The sequence below is a fragment of the Bison bison genome, unplaced genomic scaffold (assembly GCF_000754665.1).
Source record: "Bison bison bison isolate TAMUID 2011002044 unplaced genomic scaffold, Bison_UMD1.0 scf7180017864215, whole genome shotgun sequence".
Lineage (NCBI taxonomy): Eukaryota > Metazoa > Chordata > Mammalia > Artiodactyla > Bovidae > Bison > Bison bison.
This window is the reverse complement of record NW_011494787.1, coordinates 5,743,024-5,762,569: the sequence shown is the minus strand read 5'-3', so window position 1 is coordinate 5,762,569 and position 19,546 is coordinate 5,743,024. Positions and strand designations below refer to the sequence as shown.

Here is a 19,546-nt window from a genome sequence, read left to right as displayed (position 1 = left end):
AGGACTGGATGCCATGATCTTTGTTTTCTGAATGTTGAGCTTTAAGCCAACTTTTTCACTCTCCTCTTTCACTTTCATCAAAAGGCTCTTTAGTTCTTCTTTGCTTTCTGCCATGAGGGTGGTGTCATCTGCATATCTGAGATTATTGATATTTCTCCCAGCAATCTTGATTCCAGCTTGTGCTTCTTCCAGCCCAGCGTTTCTCATGATGTACTCTGCATATAAATTAAATAAGCAGGGTGACAATATACAGCCTTGAAGTACTCCTTTCTCTATTTGGAACCAGTCTGTTGTTCCATGTCCAGTTCTAAATGTTGTTTCCTGACCTGCATATAGGTTTCTCAAGAGGCAGGTCAGGAGGTCTGGTATTCCCATCTCTTTCAGAATTTTCCAGTTTATTGTGATCCACATAGTCAAAGGCTTTGGCATAGTCAATAAAGCAGAAATAGATGTTTTTCTGGAACTCTCTTGCATTTTTGATGGTCCAGCAGATGTTGGCAATTTGATCTCTGGTTCCTCTGCCTTTTTAAAATCCAGCTTGAACATCTGGAAGTGCATGGTTCACATATTGCTGAAGCCTGGCTTGGAGAATTTTGAGCATTACTTTACTAGCATGTGAGATGAGTGCAATTGTGCAGTAGTTTGAGCATTCTTTGGCATTGCCTTTCTTTGGCAGGGTCTCAAATATTACCTGTCTAAAAGAGACATTTAATATATAGTTGTTGATTGAATGAACAAAAGAATAGCAGTTTTTGATATTAAGGGGAGCTCATTTTCAGTTGAAGCAGGTTGTTTTCTATGAGAGTTTGATGGTCTTTTCAATGATATAGCATTTTCTTCTATACCATATCTTTAGATCTGTGTCCATAAACCTAAGGAAATCCTGATTGTTTTTGTGTTATTGTTTAAATTTGGATTTTCTGTCCGCAAAATACAGTATAAATGCTGATTCCTATGGTGGTGACCATGGAACATATCTGGCTTTCATTTTTTTGTGTGTGATTATTACTATTTTTAAACAGCCAGAGCACTAAGAAGAATTTAAGTTTTCTTACTGCTTCTTCAAGGCAGTCTATAGGTTTTTTCCTACTCCTAAGTTTACTAATCAACATGTCTCAGATGCTGCTCCACCCCCTCACTGGCTGCTTCACCCTCTCCTTGGCTTTAGGTATTGTCTGTTGCCCTCACATTGGTGTTGCTGCTGCTGCTGCTAAGTCGCTTAGGTCGGTCCGACTCTGTGCGACCCCACAGACGGCTGCCCACAAGGCTCCCCCGTCCCTGGGATTCTCCAGGCAAGAACACTGGAGTGGGTTGCCATTTCCTTCTCCAATGCATGAAAGTGAAAAGTGAAAGTGAAGTTGCTCAGTCATGACTGACTCTTCACGACCCCATGGACTGCAGCCTACCAGGCTCCTCCATCCATGGGATTTTCCAGGCAAGAGTACTGGAGTGGGGTGCCATTGCCTTCTCTGCACATTGGTGTTAATTCGCCATAAATCATGCTAGATGTTTTGGTATATGTGTGTATGAGGCCCTAGGGTTCAATAAGGCTTGAATTCTACCCTGGGCTATAGCTTTGAGCTATCTGTTCTTTTCTAACACTTAGAGATTTCCTTTTCTATCCTTCATCTAGTTTGGTCAGCTTTTAATTATCAAAATTACCCTAAGTATCTGTGTATTCGAAGTGAGAGAGAGAGAAAACACCATCATATATTTACTGAAATTATTAGCATTTCATAATAAACTGTCTTACTTCTAGTATGTCCAATAGGATCTTCCCCTTAATCTTTATTAAAGTTGTTTACAGCATGGTTATCCCCTCATAGAAAATGTACTGTAATTATGTTAATATGTCTAGCACTTAAGTTGAATCATGTTGCCCTAATTCTTCAGTGGTTGTCGTACTTCTGTGTCATATCAATAATCATATAAAATTTTTTTCAAAGAGAATATCCTTTAATAGTTAACATCATGCAATGAGTATTTGTGTGTGTGTGTGTAGTGGAAGAGAGGTAGAGGAAGATAAAGAGAGATGTTAAAGAGTTTAGGTGGAAAAGAGACTATTAGACTTTTATGAAGAAATAGATAGTTTAGGAGAGGAGGGGAGCTGGGAAAAGCATGGGAGTGGGCAAGATTGTATTGATAAGACAGCTTGTACCTAAACAAGACAAATCTTTGGCAAGGTTGGTTTAATTCTTTTCAGTGAGGCAGATGAACTGTAGCAGAGGCAATAATCTATTCTAATTCCAATCTGCTCTCCCCTTCAACTCATTAAATCTGACTTCTTTTCACGTGCAGCTAAACTGGTGCTTTTTGCTGATACCTGAGTGAAGTTGAGAGGTTTGCACTTACACTTAATTTTTTGGCACTTTACAATTTGTACTGTACTCGTGTCTATGGAGGAAAATTGTTCCCTCTGAACAGAGTAAGTGACTGTCAGCTTGATTGTGTGTGAAAGCGCCTATTCTATCATGTGATATTAACAGGAACCAAGTGTCAGCAAACCTGTGTTCTTTTGGAACTGCTTTTCTTCAACATTCTCTATATGTAGCAAGAATAATAAAGTTATTCAAGTTTCACAAGTCAGACGTGAACACTTCATCATATTGCAACATTTTGTGATTCTCCTTCATATCAGAAAAGAGAAAAAAAATCTTTCCAATTATTTCTTTAATGAATCAGTTACTTTATGGAGCTTTTGAAAATGTTATTTTTCAGATAGATTCAACAATCTTATTCCTATTGTGTAATTTAGTGGTAAGCTTTCCCCATTCATCTTACCTGGGAAGGTCAAGCATTTTATAACCTCAAAAAGCCTGATCCTTGTTTTGAACACACAATTACCTAAATGTTCCCATTATTTAAAAAGGATATTTCAACCATCTCAAGGTTTACTTTTACTAGGATTCTCAAGTGTTTTCATTTATTGAATACTGACTCCAATTGAAGCAGCTTTTATAACACTGTCTAAAATCTTATATTTTCTTATTATATCTTAAAAATTCATGATTATATGACATGCTACATGCTGATGTAACTGAACTGTCAACTTTCATTTAGACATTATAACTTTAACATTTGTGCAAAAGCCTATTTGAAGCTTAAAAATATTTTGACACCATAGCTTCTAGAGATTTATGTGGCCAGAAGAGATAAAGCAGAATTGGATGGTGAAAAGAGAGAGTGCAGTTTATTGGTTATCACAAACAGAAGGGCTGATAACTTAATGAAAGCTGATTGGCAGTAGAATTTATCATAGCAACTGTAGTACAGAGAATAGCAAGTGATAATGCTACTAATTAATCAATAATGCATCTCATGACAATGTAGAACAATGTACTATTATTTAGAATGTTTGCCAACCAAGTTTTATTTGTGTTGCTACTTCAATGTTGGAATACAATTTTGAGAAGTATAAAATGAGTTTAAAATACATTTTGAGATGGCTATCATCCAGAATCAGGTAAAGGAGGTTTTAAGGAGGTTTATTCTAATTGGGAAATTTAGAAGACCTAAAGATTTTGAGTAAGAAACAATTCTTGTAATGAATGTCATGAAAGTGTAACTTGAAATGGTGACAATATTTTCAATAAAGTACTGGAAGAAAAATCAGTAAACATCTTGAAGACAAAGGAATCATGAGCAATGAACAAGATGAATTTATTTTAAACAAATCATGTCTGACAAAATTAATAGTTGTTAAAATACAATTGCAGAATTAGTGTGTTTAAAGGGAATGCATTTTTTAACTTCGATTAAAAATTTGTTGTAGCTTTTCAAAAATAATTTTAAAATTAGGATACAAATAGTCTAATGCATTAAATATTTATTAAATTAATTTTTGTCAGAGTATAGTTGCTTTACAGTGTCATGTTAGTTTCTACTGTACAGTGAATCAGCTATACATATATATTTGTCCCCTCTTTTTTGGATTTCCTTCCCATTTAGGTCACCACAGAGCACTGGGTAAAGCTTCCTGAGCTATACAGTAGGTTCTTGTTAGTTGTCTGTTTTATATATAGCATCAATAGCATGTATATGTCAGTCACAATGGATTAAATATTTATGGAAAGACAATGAGTCTACCTAAGGCCAAAATGTAGTGCCAAAAATATACCCAAATTGGGAAAAGGTGGCAGGGACAAGGGTGTCCTGAAAGGTTTGGTCCCCCATAATCTCTACTGATCCCTCCAAGTACTCATACAATTCATGTAAAAGCAATATGCATATCACATAATGATGGCTTCTAATACGAGTCCTCCAAGAGTCCCTTCTAATCCCTGGTGGCTCAGCTGGTAAAGAATCCACCTGCAATGTGAGAGACCTGGGTTCGATCCCTGTGTTGGGAAGACCCCTGGAGAAGGGACTGGCTACCCACTCCAGTATTCTGGCCTGGAGAATTCCATGGACTATACAGTCCATGGGGTCGCAAAGAATTGGACACGACTGAAGGACTTTCACTTTTCACATGTTCTCCCTATATAAGAATTCCAGAGGCTGTATTTATGGCTTTAGATCAGTGGCCAATAAATCTCTTACTCTCTGTTTTGTTTGTCTTTATTGAAGTGTAGTTGACATATAATATTATTTTCAGGTGTATAACATAATTGTGTGATAGGTGTGAACAGTGATGAAGAAGCTGTCTGCAAGTGCAGGAGATGGCAGAGACATGGATTTGATTCTTGGGTCAGAAAGATCCCCTGGAGGAGGAAATGGCAACCCACTCCAGTGTTCATGCCTGGAAAATTCCATGGACAGAGGAGCTTGGTGGTCTCCTATCCATGGAGTCACAAAAGAGTCAGGCATGACTGACCACACTTGCACACACACTTGTGTATATCACAAATTGACTACCACAGTAAGTCTAATTAATATCCATCATCCCACAGTTACACATTTTTTATTTGTACTTTTAAGATACATTCTCTTGGCAAGTTTTAAGTATACGATACAGTATTATTAACCATATAGTCACCATAACATACATTACATTCCCAGGTCATATTTATTTTATAACTGCAAGTTTTTATCTTTTGACCACCTTCAGGCATTTTGACCACCCCAGCCCCAAGCTCTGACAACTACCAATCTGTTCTCTGTATCTACAGTAAAATTTTTAGATTCCATAAGATATCCGTGAGACCATACGGTATTTGTCTTTCTGTCTGACTTGTTTCATTTAGCATAATGCCCTCAACCATTCATGTTGTCACAAATGGCAATTTCATTCTTATTGCTGAATAATATTCCATTGTATATATAAATCAGTTTTTTAAAAATCCATTCATCCATTGTTGAGTAGTCACATTGTTCCCAAGTTTTGGCTGTTGTAAATGATACTACAATGAGCATGGGGATGCAGATACCTTTTCAAGTTATTGTTTTTATTTCCTATAGATGAGTTCAGTTCAGTTCAGTCGCTCAGTCATGTCCGACTCTTTGCGACCCCATAAACCGCAGCACACCAGGCCTCCCTGTCTATCACCAACTCCCAGAGTTTACCCAAACTCATGTCCATTGAGTCGGTGATGCCATCTAACTATCTCATCCTCTGTCATCCCCTTCTCTTCCTGCCTTCAATGTTTCCCAACATCAGGGTTTTTTGAAATGAGTCAGCTCTTCGCATCAGGTGGCCAAAATATTGGAGTTTCAGCCTCAACATCAGTCCTTCCAATGAACACCCAGGACTGATCTCCTTTAGGATTGACTGGTTGGATCTCTTTGCAGTCCAAGGGATTCTCAAGAGTCTTCTCCAACACCACAGTTCAAAAGCATAAATTCTTCAGTGCTCAGCTTTCTTTATAGTCCAGCTCTCACATCCAACATGACTACTGGAAAAACCATAGCCTTGACTTGACGGACCTTTGTTGGCAGAGTAATGTCTCTGCTTTTGAATATGCTATCTAGGTTGGTCGTAACTTTCCTTCAGAAATGGAATGGCTAGATTATATGGTAGTTCTGTTTTTCAATTTTTTGAGAAACCTTCATGTTTTCCTTGGTGGCTATACCAATTTTCATTTCTATCAATAATGCATAAAAGTTCCCTTTTCTCCAACACTTATTATATCTTGCTTTTTGATAATAGCTATTTAGACAGCTGCGACATATTTCAATGAGTTTCTTTTTGTTTGTTTCTTTTGGAGCAGAAAAAGATTTATTGCAAGGGCAAGCAAGGACAAGACATGGCATATTCTCAAAAGACCTGAAGTTCATGATGATTTTTAGGGAAGAGTCTTTAAAGGTACATTTGGGGTGATGAATTCAGGGTTTTTGACTTTCTTCTGATTGGTTGATGATGAGGTAACAGGGTGGTGTTCCAGGAATCTCAGTCATGAACCTCTGGTTCCTACTAGTCTAGGATCTCAGCAAGATGTCACTATCCTCCACCTGGGTGGGGACCTTAATCCCTGTGGCCTCGGAAAGTTTCCCATGGAAGCAGGAAGCAACTGCAGCTCACCTGTAAACACTGTCAGCAGCCATTCCTGGGAGTTTCTTCCACCAGGTGGACATTGGTGTTTGTGGGTGCCACCACAGAATGTCATTGTAGTTTTGATTTTCATTTTCCTTGATGATCCCACTCTCTACTTCTTAAATAAAGTTTTGTTGAAATATATGCATCCTTGTTTATAAATTCATTGCCTTTGGCTGCTTTCCTGCTCCAGTGGCAGAGTTGAGTATTTGAGACAGAAACCATATGACCTACAAAACTTGAAATATGAATCATTTTGCCTTTTACAGATATTTTACTGACTCCTGGTTTAAATGGATTTTTTTAACCCTTAGAAGCATTAGAATTGTTGTCATGTCTGTGCATAGGTAGAATATTTATACATTGTATAAAGAAGGAAATGAATTTGTACATGTCACTACTCTCAGGGTTTAGTTTTACTCTAAATCTTCTGTGTTTCATCCATTTCAGGAGAGTCCAAAATGAGATATATGACACTGTCACTGCCTTCACTAAGTTCCGTTCAACTGTTCTTGATATCATTAAAGTTAATGATGATATAGCATTAGGCTTAATGGGGGAATGTGAGAGGAATGGTGACTGAGAAAAACAATATTGTTTGTGTTAAGTATCAAGACATTTTAAGTCTTATTCTGTTAAAATTTATTTTGTTTAGAAATCTTACAAAATAAGTGTTATCAAATTTATTTTAGACTTTTCTCCCAATGTACTTACACTGGGAGCAGAGCATTCCTCAGCTTGTGATTAAACTGAACAAAAAATCACCTGTACATGGTAGATGCTTGATAAATATTTATGGCTTGAATATTAACTTCATAATTGCTTTTTTATGTTTGTTTATTCATACCTCGGATATTTGAGTGCTTACTGTGTGCCAGGCATAATGCCCTGGAGCAAGGGATTTGGCAGTGAGAAGTGTGTATGACCATGACCATGCGTGCATGCTAAACCCCTTGGACTGTAGCCTACCAGGCTCCACTGCCCATGGGATTTTCCAGGCAAGAATATTGCTGTGGGTTGCCATTTCCTTCTCTAGGGGATCTTCCTGACCCAGGGATTAAAGCTGTATCTCTTGTGTCTCCTGCATTGGCAGGCAGATTCTTCACCACTGTGCCACTTGGAAAGTATGCAGCTAAGTGATAGGGTTCCGAATGTGTGGGCAATGAATGAGTTTATAAATAAAAAAAGAAAGAATGCAGAGAGATAAAGAGTGATTTGGGTCAGAAAGGGTGGATAGTGGGGTGAAGAATAACGAGGTGCCATTTGAGTTAAGAATGAAAGATAAGAAGGGTGAGCCATCATGAAATGATGTGGGAGAAGAGCTTTAGAAGAACAAGTTCAAAAGTCCCAAACAGTTGTGACCTCAAAAAGTAATAGAAAGAAGATCAGTGTATCTGGACAACCCTATTGACAGTTTGTGTGTGTGTGTGTGTGTGTGTGTTGTGTTAAGACCCACCATGTTTTGTGTCTGTGGAAGAGTGTTAGTAGAACAGGGTAGTCTTCTGTTTCGTGGGTACCCAAAGAATCAGTAATTTCTAAACAGATAATGTCATTTTTTGAGCTAAAATGTAGTGATTAAGTTCATTTTATTTGAATCAATATTGGTTGAATCCAACAGAAGATCATGTGTAGGTATCTGGATAGGAATAAGAGCAGAGTGGGAAGGGCAAAGAATTCACATAGCATTTTGGAAAAACTGGAGGTTACAACTTGGTTCTTTGGTTCTAAGACTGTATAGATTTCAGTTACATGAAAACTCCTAGACACATTGTAGGCTCACATAAACATTTGTTGAACAAATGTATATTGTTTTGAATTCTTATTTGATAAGGTTACAGGGTATGATTTCTGTAATATTTGGAAAAGAGGATGCATAATGGAACCAGATTATGGAGGACTCTGAAAACCAAGAACAAAGGAATTGGTATTTTAAGTGGTTGGGAATCATTATAGGGAATAAGATAATAACTGGATGATTTCCAAATATTTGTTTTATTATGATATTTAGGACATTTTAAAGAGAAAGGAACCAAGGATGATATTTTATTCCAGGAATACTTTCTATTTTAACCAGGTTCTCATTCTCAGCATAGTTTGTCTACATTGCAATCAATTACTTGACAAAAGTCCCTGGGTCCAATAAAGAAAAGCTGTCTCAGTTACCAAGGTTCTTTCTTGTTATGTAGTCTTGCATCTGTATTTTTATTTGCCTTATGCTATACCTTCTTTCCTAGCTATCTGATCTTTAGCCATTTTTCAGGACTCTGAAAGGCCTTATTATATCCTTTTATATTTGTCTCTCACTGGTACCTGCTTAATTGTATTTATATGTAGGAAGTAGTTCAATAAAAATTAAATGGAACAAGTATATAATGGAAAACATTCCTGTGCAAACTATAAGGATGGGATTCTGCTTTATTTTCTTTTTTCTTCCTTCTTTCCTTCCTTCCTCTCTTTCTTTCATTAGTTATCAGCCTTAGCTTTTAATGGAACTACTGAAAATGTGAAGGTTGGTACATCAAAAGCAAATCCTGAGAGACAAAGTGGCTGCTATCTCTGGGAACACTCAATCTGTCAGTGAGAAAGATATGCCAAGACAATTTTCATGTTGTGGCAGGTTTGACCAGGGACAGAAACTTGAATGCCCTCAACTAAATATACATTTTACTTTAATATTCCTATTTCATAGAAACTATTTTCAGACTACAAAGTAAAAATCATATAATTTGGTTTGTTCCTCTCTTCAGACAATTTAGGAACTACAGACAGTCTTCCCTTTGGGAACTGTTATTATGATAACAGTTCTCTTATGATAATCCACTTCTATTATTACCTTGGTTGGCCCTCACTATGTATAATCATTCAATTTTGTATCTCATCAGACCTATTTCCAAAAAGGAAATGAGGGATCAGCTTTTGCTGTAGGGTTCTGCATTTACTGAGGTAATGGTGTCTTATTTTTCTTCTGGGTAGTTGACTCTGGGAAATTTACAAGGGTGTGTAACTGTCACAAAAGTGGTATCAGTTTTGTCAGCAACTTACGAACAATTTCCAAAATGACTATTTCTGGGCACAACACTGTGAATGCTTCTTGTATGGTAGTGAAAAGATGGACTTGTGCTAAATATAAAACCACACAAGATAACCTGTAAGCTCATAAAGAATTGAAACCTGGAAATGTAGTATGGTTTGTAGGAGTACAGACTCTGCAGAAAGATTGAATGGGTGAGAATCCTAGTTTGGCCACTCAGTAGAGATGATCTTTGTCAAATGTCTTAATCTCTTTGTGTTTCAGATTACACATCAATAAAACAGGGATATATCTGATATGAGGTAGCTACCTCCTAGAGGTTTTTTTTTTTTTTTACATTAAGTAAATATGCATAAAAGTACTTGCAACAAAGCCTGAGTATAGGAAATGCTTATGTGTTTGCACTAAGATACTAAATTAGAGATACGAAGGGAACATTTCATGCAAACATGGGCACAATAAAGGACAGAAATGGTATGGACTTAACAGAAGCAGAAGATATTAAGAGGTGGCAAGAATACACAAAGAACTATACAAAAAAGATCTTCATGACCCAGATAACCATGATGGTATGATCACACCTAGAACCAGACATCCTGTAATGTGAAGTCAAGTGGGCCTTAGGAAGCTCACTAGGAACAAAGCTAGTGGAGGTGATGGAATTCCAGTTGAGCTATTTCAAATCCTAAAAGATGATGCTGTGAAAGGGCTACACTCAATATGCCAGCAAATTTGGAAAACTCAGCAGTGGCCACAGGACTGGAAAAGGTCAGTTTTCATTCCAACCCCAAAGAAAGGCAATGCCAAAGAATGTTCTGTTTACCGCACAATTGCACTCATCTCACACATTAGTAAAGTAATGCTCAAAATTCTCCAAGCCGGGCTTTAACAGTACGTAAACCATGAACTTCCAGATGTTCAAGCTGGATTTAGAAAAGGCAAAGGAACCAGAGATCAAATTGCCAACATGTGCTGGATCATCAAAAAAGCAAGAGAGTTCCAGAAAAACATCTATTTCTGCTTTATTGACTATGCCAAAGCCTTTGACTGTGTGGATCACAACAACCTGGAAAATTCTGAAAGAAATGGGAATACCAGACCACCTGACCTGCCTCCTGAGAAATCTGTATGCAGGTCAGGAAGCAACAGTTAGAACTGGACATGGAACAACAGACTCGTTCCAAATCAGGAAAGCAGTATGTTAAGGCTGTATATTGTCACCCTGCTTATTTAACTTACATGTAGAGTACATCATGAAATGCTGGGCTGGATGAAACACAAGCTGGAATCAAGACTGCGGGGAGAAATATCAATAACCTCAGATATGCAGATGACACCACCCTTATGGCAGAAAGTGAAGAAGAACTAAAGAGCCTCTTGATGAAAGTGAAAGAAGAGTGAAAAATTTGGATTAAAGCTCAACTTTCAGAAAACTAAGATCATGGTATCCAGTCCCATCACTTCATGGCAAATAGATGGGGAAACAGTGGAAACAGTGACAAACTTTATTTTCTTGGGCTCCAAAATCACTGCAGATGGTGACTGCGGTCATGAAATTAAAAGACACTTGCTCCTTTAAAAAAAAGCTATTACCATCCTAGACAGCATATTAAAACGCAGAGACATTACTTTGCCAACAAAGGTACATCTAACCAAAGTTATACTTTTTCCAGTAGTCATATATGGATATGACAGTTGCACTATAAAGAAAGCTGAGTGCCAAAGAATTGATGCTTTTAAACAGTGGTGTTGCAGAAGACAGTTGAGAGTCCCTTGGACTGCAAGGAGATCCAACCAGTCCATCCTAAAGGAAATCAATCCTTAATATTCATTGGAATGACTGATGCTGAAGCTGAAACTCCAATACTTTGGCCACTTGGCATGAAGGACTGACTCATTTGACAAGACCCTAATGCTGGGAAAGATTGAAGGCAGGAGGACAAGGGGACAACAGAGAATGAGATGGTTGGATGGCATCACTGACTCGATGGACATGAATTTGAGTAAGCTCCAGTAGTTGGTGATGGACACGGAAGCCTGGTGTGCTGCAGTCCATGGGGTGGCAAAGAGTCGGACATGACTGAGCAACTGAATTGCGTTTTGCTATTATCTGATAATCTTTAGAAGAATAAAAATTAAGTAAGTTTCTCTTTGACCCCGCCTTCTCTAAGAATTACTAAAGTATAAGAAATGTGTTGCCATTTCAAGAATGTGGAATGATTTGAAAACAGCACTATTTTGTTTTAAAACTCAAAGCAATTGTCCTAAACTGAGACATTATTTAACCTTAGATTAAATTAAGCAGAATTGTTCTTATATTCCTCTCTTTAAAAAAAAAAAAAGAGATAGCTCATAAGTTAATAGTTCACCATTAGGGGTGTTTTCAAAAAGCAAGTCTAAAGATCCTTGTGTCTTGAGGTCACTTTGTAGTCAGTACAATCTCCTATGTCTTAACTATTTAGAATTCTGTAAAATTTGAAGACAAGTGGTCTTTATGTGGGTTTGTGGACTCCTAGAAATTTTATTCAAAATTCTGTGAACATATACACTTTTCGAGAGAAAGAGATTCTTAATTTTACCATCATCTCAGAGGGACTTATGATCCCCCCAAAAGTAACAACCATCCTCTGAAGTAATATAAATTTTTGTCTTCAGTGAAGATAAAAGTGTGATACCCTATTTACAGAGGCAGCAAAACCTTATAGTATATTTTAGATTTTTAGTTTAAAAGGATCAAAATGAAAATTTTATTCTCTCTGGTGAACTTTTAGCTAGTCAGAAAATTTAATGAACCAGAATTCCAGGTAATCAATGTTTACTTGTGTCAGGCAGCAATCATTCTTCAGTATATCAGCTGAGTATGTATTTTGTCCTGAGAAAATGGTGATTTTTGTCTATTGTTCATTCTTTTTTCTTATCCTAGTTTCAGAATTATTCACACTTGCAGTAGTTTCATAATTATATATTTCTTATACTTAAGAGTAAAGCATTATATGAATGCTTGCTTCAAAGCATTATTATATCAATCTCATTAATATAATTTAGTACAGAATATTTTTACTCATTCTGTCCAAACATATTGTGGAATAAAGCATCTGAAACAGGACAATGGGAAGTGGGAAGAAAGGGAATTTTACTAGACTCTGAAATGTTCAAAATGTGTTGTATTTCTTATGTACTTATGCAAATATTTAAATTCACATTTACCTTGGTGTTTTTAATTGCTTTTATTAAAATGGCTTGATAGAATATTTTAAAATAATTGTTTTATGAATCCTTGGAAAAGGTACACATTCCAAGCTCAAAAACTTTAAAGTTTTTAATTGAAGGAGATTAAGTAAATAATTCAGAAATGCATTCTGTTTACCTGTTAATAATTAAGCAGGTTAGACTATGTACTTTTTATAGTCATGGAGTTTTAATTTATTTATTTGTTGGTGTGTTGGTTTTTAAGAATTTATTTAAGGCATTCTGCTATTGGGAAATAAAAATAAACAGAGTGAAGCTATCTATAATAAAGGAAATGGCTTGGGTTACTTTTAAAGAGACAAGTGAGGGGAAAAAGGAATTGATTGGATTTTAGGGTTAAAAGCAATATTTAGTACATAATCTTTCTGAACTTCTCCCCTCTATTTGGAAGGGAAACTGAAATACTTAACAGAAAGAATAATTGGGTTAAGTGAATGACCTTTTGTTCTTGCCCTAGAGCTCAAGCTCATTGGAATTTGATTTTAGATGGCTTTAGTGTAGGATTTAGCCAGGTCATTTTTATGGATTCTTGGAGAAGTCTACTGTAGGACTTATCAGATTTTTCTGGTGTTTTAAAAACTCTGATAATACCCAAAGCCAGATTGAATACCTCTACCTTCAGAAGCACCATTATGGATTAACTGGAACTAAATTAGTGTTTTCTAGTCTTAGAATATATCTTATCCTCTTGACCATGTATGTATAGGTTCTTTCTTTCTGATGTTATTTAAAGTATTGTAAATTGGTTTTCATTTGGGGTCTTTGATCAGATACAATCAAAATTTGTACTTCATTTTTTATTTAATGATGAATACTTGTTTTCTGTAATTACTCATAGTGAATAATCTTTAACAGTTTCTATTCATTTTGTCCCAACATGTTATTTACTTAGTTTGAATTTTTACTTATTCAAAATTATACTACTCCTACCTCCAAAACTGCTTCATTTGTTCTCAAGGCAAATTTTGTTTGTCCCTCTGTTGTGTTCCTATTGCTAAAATTAATACATGTTTTATCTGTTTTCCTTTATAATAATATGCTTACTATATCAATATAATGTCAAAATTCTTAAATTTTCTACATTTCAGGCTGTGCCTTTCTTTGAAAATTTGATCAAAGATGTGAACATTTAAAATGTGGCTTCTAGGAATCTAATAGGTATAATTATGAGTGATTTTTTAAAAGAAATATTATTTTTATTTCCTTTTACTTTCCTTTCTTGCTTTATTGTTCTCTTTTTTCCCTTCCATCACTCCATCTACTTTATTTACTTCTTTAAAAAAAAAATGTACAGTTAATGGAGGTGGCTTTCACCAAAAATAGGACAGATAGACATTTCCATGTGGCTTTCTTAACATTCAGCAAATTTAATGATATATTACCTAATTTTTTTCTGCACTGTAGACTGTTTTTTTTTTTTTTACTGCTTTTGTTTTTATGAAAAGTAATTTTTTATGTCTTGTAGACTGTTTGGTAGAGTTTTCCCTGGTGACCCAGCAGTAAGGAATCTGCCTGCAATGCAAGAGACATGGGCTTGATCCCTGGGTGGGGAAGATCCCTAGGAGAAGGAAATGGCAACCCACTCCAGTATTCTTGCCTGGGAAATCCCATGGACTGAGGAGCCTTGCAGGCTACAGTCCATGGGGTTGCAAAAGAGTCAGACACGACTTAGTGACTAAACAGCAACAACAACAACATTTGGTAGGAAATTGTAAAAAGAAGAATATCTATTATATCTTAATATCTGAGATAAGCACTTATTATATCTTAATATCTGAGATAAGTCCTGAGAATAATTTAGTATATAGGTGCTTTGGTGTTTTTGTTTAGTTGTTGAATCAAGTCCAACTCTTTGCCATTTACCGCATAGACTGCAGCCCACTAGGCCTCTCTGTCCACGGGATTTCCAGGCAAAGATAATAGAGTGGTTTGCCATTTCCTTCTCCAAGGGGTCTTCTTGGCCCAGGGATGAACCACATCTCCTGCTGGGAAGCCCACGTAAAAGTGTTTGCATGCTTTTTATAACACACACGCTTTTTCTAATACATATGCACTCACACATACATACAGATCAACATTTATATATGCATATGACCAAAAATTTGCATAGCCTATATATATTATATATAGACAAATTGTTAAAAATTGCTATTTTAATATCATGACCATTTTACAATCTGCATTTTACACTTAATGGTGTACTGTAAATTTTTACTTGCCATATTTAATGGAAGATTATTATTATATCACATATAATTTATTTAACCAGTTCACTATTATGGGATATTTAGGTTATTTTAATTTGCATTTCTTTCATTGCAATTACAGTTCAATATTATTTCATATATACCTTATGCTCTTCTGTTGTTAATTGCCTATTCATTTTAAAAAATGAGATATTTGTTTTCTTTCCTCCTAAAGACTATTTACCCTATGAATATCATATACATTAATCGGACAAGGCAATGGCACCCCACTCCAGTACTCTTGCCTGGAAAATCCATGGACAGAGGAGCCTGGTAGGCTGCAGTCCATGGGGTCACTAAGAGTCAGACACGACTGAGCAACTTCACTTTCACTTTTCTCTTTCATGCATTGGAGAAGGAAATGGCAACCCACTCCAGTGTTCTTGCCTGGAGAATCACAGGGACGGCAGAGCCTGGTGGGCTGCCGTCTATGGGGTCACACAGAGTCGGACACGACTGAAGTGACTTAGCATTAGCAAAAGTATTTATCTTTATTTGTTGTGGGCAGCTTAATTATGTTCAAGATATTTTTGGATTTATAAAAAAATTTTGTTTCAATTAATCAATTTAAGAAATCTTTGTGTTTATGTTATATACTATTATCTGTGTGTTTCAAAAGGTCTTCTTACCTTGGAGTTTAGAAAATTATATACATACATTTTATTAAAGCTCTTCAATTATTTTACTTATTATCCTAATATATATTTATAATTTTTATTTTGGTACATGGCAAAAGGTAGGGAACAAAATTTGTTTGTCTTTAATTACTCAACCATCTCAGCACTGTGGAAATGCAACTTGTAATATTTACCCCGTACTAAGTCCCTATGGTCTGTTCTACACATCTGTGTCTAACAATGACAGTTATCACTGCTGCTGCTAAATCGCTTCAGTGGTGTCTGACTCTGTGCGACCCCATAGAGGGCAGCCCACCAGGCTCCCCCGTCCCTGGGATTCTCCAGGCAAGAACACTGGAGTGGGTTGCCATTTCCTTCTCCAGACGGTTATCACACTGTCACTTATATTTCAGTCTTTGGTAAAAGTTAGCCATGTTCTCTACTACTTTGTTGCAGAAGGGTTCTTGCACTAGAAATGTGTATTAACTTGATGGAGGCAGACAGAGCTTGTGAATGGTCAAGATAGTGACCTAGTATCAATGCCTTCATTTTTTTCTGATTATTTCTTACTTTGTTTTTAATCTATGACTTATTGGCTATATCCATTTTATATATTTCCCTTTATTAAGTGACATTAATTTAACAGAATTGGATTGATTTATGCCTATGAAATATGGTAACTTTCTTGTATTCATATGGTCTTTTTTCTAATTAGTGAACTGATACTTGTGTCTTCCTATTTTCAGTTCTATAAATGTTTATTGAGAATTCTTGCTGGGCACTATTTAAGGAGCTGTAGGGAATGAAGAATGGATGTCTTTGACAAACTTATAATCTTATCGGGCAGTTCACCATTTATAAAAATAATAGCAACATAATAAAATAATAGTTATTGAGAGTACTGTTTGCAAGCCATTATACTAAGAAAGGTAATGTGTATCTCCTTTAATCCTTGTAATAGCCCACATAACCTCCAGATATTTTTAGACATTTTCCCTTACTTTACTCAGCAATTTTATTATTGTTGCCTTCTCTGAGCAGCTTTTCTGTCCAGAACTATCTAAAATATCAGTCCATGTAACTGTCAATGCTATTACCTTGCTTTGTCTGTCCTTGTAGTGTGAATTATAGAACATTATTAGTTTAGCAATTTATTTGCTAATCATTTGATTCCCCTGCTAGAATGAATATTGAGTAGAAGACTATGAAAAATGAGTTGCAGTAGTTGATAGTTGTAAAAGCTTAAAGTTTAACTTAATATATAACATTTAACTTCTTTAAGCTTAAATTGTTTCATCTGTAAATAGATGTAGACTTAGTGCCTCATTCATAGGTTGGTCAGGCTGTTGATCTTTCCTTCAGTAAATATTCATTGATCTCATACTATGTGCCAGACACTATTCATGTACATGGGGATACAGTAAAAGAGACAGGGCCTGACCTCATGGAACTTCCATTTCAGTAAGGAAGACACACAAAAAATAAATAAAAATCACTTTTATAACAAAATATATAATGGCTAAATTAATTTTCTCTGAAATATCCTTCCCTACTTCATCCCCATAACCTCAGTATTTTTTTCTTTTCCATTCCAAGTTATCCTCTGCTTATCCATGCTTAGTGGGTATTATCTCACTCCTCCTAGCAGATTCAAATTTTTAGGGCCTCTTCTAAAGATCAGTGTTACAGAATAAGTGTGGTATTACTCAGGTAACCTACTATGGCAGAACTATAACCTTCCTTTTCTGGATCCTTTTTTTATGTATTAGTACATCATAAGCTCAGGATTGCTGGTGTGGATTGCTGTTTGGTTCTTTGTTTCCCTTTTGTTTCTGCATCTTAAAGATCTAGTCAGTTGAAAACCTTAGACTGTCTTCATTTTAATAAAAATTTTACTGTAGATGTACTGGTTTACAGGATTTGCTTATGTTTATGTATGTTTTTCCATTAGTAAGACTGCTTTTGAGACTTTGAATGGCTGAGTGTCTGTGAAGATTATTAGCAAATATGACATCAAGGTTCTCAGTGTATTTCATAACAAATTTAGAGAGATCACTTTTCAAGGACATACAATATCAAACTCAGTATTTAATAGGGGAGTTGTTTCTAATTAAATCTTTTTATATTTTAACTCACAAAATTGGGGTTAAAATCACCTCAGCATCCTGCTGCTTTACTGCTCCCAGTCCTAGTTTGGATTCTATACTATCAAATGCATTTGGTTGGAAAATAACTGATATATTTGGCTAACCTCCCTGCCTCTGTGTGTGTGTGTGCATGCACGCTCAGTTGTGCCCAAAATTTGCAACCCCATGGACTGTAGCCCACCAGGCTCCTCTGTCCATGGAATTTCCCAGGCAAGAATACTGGAGCGGGTTGCCATTTCCTGTTCCAGGGGATTTTCCCGAACCAGGGATCGAACCTGCGTCTCTTGTGTCTCCTGCATTGGCAGGTGGATGGATTCTTTACCAATGTGCCACTTGCAAAGCTCATATCTGTGTAGGACCTTCCTAGAACCTTGCTTGCTGAGACTGAGAACATAAAGCCACATTCTAATATCAATGCATTAGGTACTGAAGACCAGTTCAAGTTCTCCTGAATGTATTACCTTCTACTCCCTATTTCTTTCCACCCATTTACTTTTTATTCTCTTTAGATTATGCATTTTACGAAAATCTTTCCAACTGCTATCATATTTTTTGGATAGGGCCTGTATCTTATCTTGTATACTTCCTAACTTAACCAGTGCTTACCAGTGTATTATATGTAGTAGATTTTTGCTAGATCTCTGGTAACTAAGAATAAACAAATAAATGGGATACAGACTATTTGATATTAGTGTTTTAATTTTAAAATATAAATGTAAAAACATTTGTATCAATTGATAAAGCTTCTAATAATGCTATAGTAAATATTCTGTTCTCCCTCTAAACCCTGTACAGTGGTTTCCATTGTAAACTCATGCTATATTTTACCAAGTACTTGTTCTGCACATAGACAAATTAACGTTAGCCTTTATCTTTTTAAAATTATAGATATTAGTTGACATATACAAATTCAACTACCTATGTCTCATGACTAATCATAAAGATATTATGGAAATGTAATTCCTAATTTTAAATGTTTCTCTTTTACAGTCACACAAAAAGAAGTGTTAAGAATTTCCCTTTGATGCTCTGAAGGCTAAAGGTAATGTCGAGTATTTTGTTCAATAGGTTTTCATCTTACTGAAAAGTTTCGTGATATTAATGACCTTCAGCTTACTCCCTCAGGTCTTTTCTTTATTTCTCTTTAACACATTAAATAAACATTTCCATGTATACCTAAAAATAATCTAACATTATGAGTCAAAAAAGGAAAAAGCTTTTGTTGTCTCAGAATATGTCAGCCTAATTTGGTGTTGCTGTATCCCTTCAGCCTTCTCTTTGGGAATATACTATGGTCCCTCCCCTGATTTTTGAAGCAGTTTGGAACTCTTCTGATCTTATGCCCTGCCCTTTTCCTAAATAGACATGTTGGCTCAAAGTAAAAAAGTCAGTACCTATCGCTCTTTAGGAAGAGCTTTACAACTAACTATAAGAAATAAAAATACATTTTTGAGGGGACAACAAAACCATGTAGACAAGATTTAGTGGCTACTCATGGTCAGAAATCCAGAAATTCAGGCAAGAATTTTACAATAGATGTGTTGCTGCATTGTGTATAAAGAGCTCGTACGGTTTGAAGACAGTTTCTGATACAAGAGGGGGCTGTAATTACTTTGCTTCTTACATGCATGGTTAGATCTTCCAGCAAGAATAACATGGTAGGGTAATTTATTACAGAGGAGTAAATCACAGATTACATTGGAGGGGGTAGGGGTGGTGTGATCCAACCATCAGTTTTGTGAACACATACACTTAAGCATGTGTGATAGCTTGTTTTTAATTTCTTT

At 36.0% G+C, this 19,546-nt stretch overlaps 1 protein-coding gene across 1 annotated transcript in view; it reads left to right on the top strand.

The window, feature by feature from the left end:
- ZBTB20 (zinc finger and BTB domain containing 20) overlaps positions 1-19,546 on the top strand; it is an 851,623-nt gene that overhangs the window by 152,827 nt on the left and 679,250 nt on the right. The window contains exon 3 of the transcript XR_825707.1: positions 18,750-18,801. The gene's annotated coding sequence lies outside the window, so the exon portion shown is untranslated. The remainder of the gene's footprint in view (positions 1-18,749; positions 18,802-19,546) is intronic.